This window comes from Hylobates moloch, unplaced genomic scaffold (genome assembly GCF_009828535.3).
Source record: "Hylobates moloch isolate HMO894 unplaced genomic scaffold, HMol_V3 SCAFFOLD_3, whole genome shotgun sequence".
Lineage (NCBI taxonomy): Eukaryota > Metazoa > Chordata > Mammalia > Primates > Hylobatidae > Hylobates > Hylobates moloch.
Window position 1 is genome coordinate 90,734,578 of NW_026652278.1, and position 2,486 is coordinate 90,737,063.

General features: G+C 50.6%; 1 pseudogene; it reads right to left on the reverse strand.

The window, feature by feature from the left end:
• Positions 1-430: 430 nt before the first annotated feature.
• Positions 431-1,634, reverse strand: LOC116480940 (peroxiredoxin-2-like; annotated as a pseudogene).
• Positions 1,635-2,486: the final 852 nt, after the last annotated feature.

A 2,486-nucleotide genomic window follows, 5' to 3' on the forward strand; every position in this document is an offset into this window, starting at 1 on the left:
TCCACCCGCCTCGGCCTCCCAAAGTGCTGGGATTACAAGCGTGAGCCACCGCGCCCGGCCAAGATGCGAGTCATCATGCTCGGGCCTCCCGTGGAGTATTTGCACATACTTACATTATAAATTATTCACTGTTTATCTGAAATTCAGATTTAACTGGGCGTCCTGTATTTAATTAATTAATTAATTTATTTATTTATTTATTTATTTTCTGTCCCTAATACTTTATTGGTCATCTCTAGGCCTGTGTGCAGCTGGGTGGGTTTGCGGGAGGGCGTCACTATTCACCTGCTCCCAGTTGGAGACATGAGAAGGCCTTGACCTAGCTCTCCAGGGTCCCAGACTGTACAGTTTAGAGGGGCAGATCTGGCCTTTCCTGGGTCAACACAGGGCACCCATTGTAGGGGCACAAGCTCACGATCCATCAGCCAGCCTAGTTGTGTTTGCAGAAATATTCCTTGCTGTCATTCATGCTGGGCTTGATCATGTCACTGCCAGGCTTCCAGCCAGCAGGACAAATTTCCAGGTGCTCATCTGTGTACTGGAAGGCCTGGACCAGCCGCAGGGCCTCATGCAAAAAGCATCCCACAGGCCAATCATTAACAGCGATCTGGGGAAGGTCATCCTTGCCATGGATGATAAAGAGGCCCCTGCAGGCCAGGTGTGGTGGCTCACAGCTGTAATCCCAGCACTTTGGGAGGCCGAGGCAGGCGGATCACCTGAGGTCGGGAGTTCGAGACCAGCCTGACTGACATGGTGAAACCCCGTCTCTACTAAAAATACAAAAAAATTAGCTGGGCTTGGTGGTGCATACCTGTAATCCCAGCTACTCGAGAGGCTGAGGCAGGAGAATTACTTGAACCGGAGATGCGAAGGTTGCAGTGAGCCGAGATCACGCCATTGCACTCCAGCCTGGGCCACTCTGTCTCAAAAAAAAAAAAAGAGGCCCCTGCAAACAATGCCCTCATCTGTTTTCAGCACGCCGTAATTCTCAGACAACTTCAGGTCACGTCAGCAAGCAGAGGGCAGTCCAGGGACTCAAGGCCTCCCTCCTTCCGGGGGATGTTGATCCAAGCCAGGTGGGTGAACTGAGCCCACCGAGGTCCCCAGCACTTTGCAGCTTTCGGAAGCCCTCAGCATGGTCGCTGAATGCGATGATCTCTGTGGGGGCACACGAAAGTGAAGTCCAAGGCTCTGTGGCTCACACCTGTAATCCCAGTACTTTGGGAGGCTGAGGCTGGCAAATCACCTGAGGTCAGGAGTTCAAGACTGACCTGGCCAACATGGTGAAATCCCATCGCTACTAAAAATACAAAATTAGCAGGCAGGGTGGCACGTGCTTGTAGTCCCAGCTACTTGGGAGGCTGAGGCAAGATAATCGCTTCAACCCAGGAGGCAGAGGTTGCAGTTAGCCGAGATCGAGCCACTGCACTCCAGCTTGGGCAACAGAGCTAGACTTTGTTTAAAAAAAAAAAAAAAGTGAAGTCCAGAGGATGGAAAAAGAGGACCATGTGCTTCCCTCTGTAGTCCAACAGCCTTACCTTCCTGTAGGTGCCATCCACCACAGCAGTGGCCTTGAAGTCAGAGGTGAGCTTTCCAATGTGCATGTTACCGGAGGCCACAACTGAAAGCTCCATGGGCAAAGGCAAGACGCAGGATAACCAGATGCATGGACCCGCATTCTCAGTGCCCTGGGCACCCTGTATCTATTTACTCAGCCACTCTGCCTGTGAAAGACATGAGCAGAATCCTCTTCAGTCATGCAGAGGAGACAAGAGACCCGTTCCTCTTTTTCTCTGGCCTGAGCCTGCTTCTTTATTTTCTTCTTATTTTTTATTATTTTTATTTTTTAGAGATGATCTCACTCTGCTGCCCAGTCTCAAGTTCAGTGGCACGATCATGGCTCACTGCAGCCTCTAACTCCTGGCTCAAGCAATCCTCCCATCAACCTCCGGAGTAGCTGGGACTACAGGTGCACACTACCACGCCTGGCTAATTATTATTATTTTTACTTTTTTTCTTTTTTTCTTTTTTTTTTTTTTGAGATGGAGTCTTGCTCTGTTGCCCAGACTGGAGTGCAGTGGCGCAATCTCGGCTCACTGCAAGCTCCGCCTCCCAGGGTTCACGCCATTCTCCTGCCTCAGCCTCCCCGAGTAGCTGTGACTACAGGTGCCCGCCACCAAGCCCTGATGATTTTTTTTGTATTTTTAGTAGAGACGGGGTTTCACCGTGGTCTCGATCTCCTGACCTCATGATCCGCCCGCCTCGGCCTTCCAAAGTGCTGGGATTACAAGCATGAGCCACTGTGCCCGGCCTTATTATTTTTAAAATTTCTTCTAGAATCAAGGTCTTTCTCTGTTGCCCAGGCTGCTCTTGAACTCTTGGCCTCAAGTGATCCTCCCACCTCAACCTCCCAAAGTACTGAAATTACAAATGTGAGCCACTGTGCCCAATCTGGCCTGAGCTTGCTTCTTCAGCCCAACTCTCCA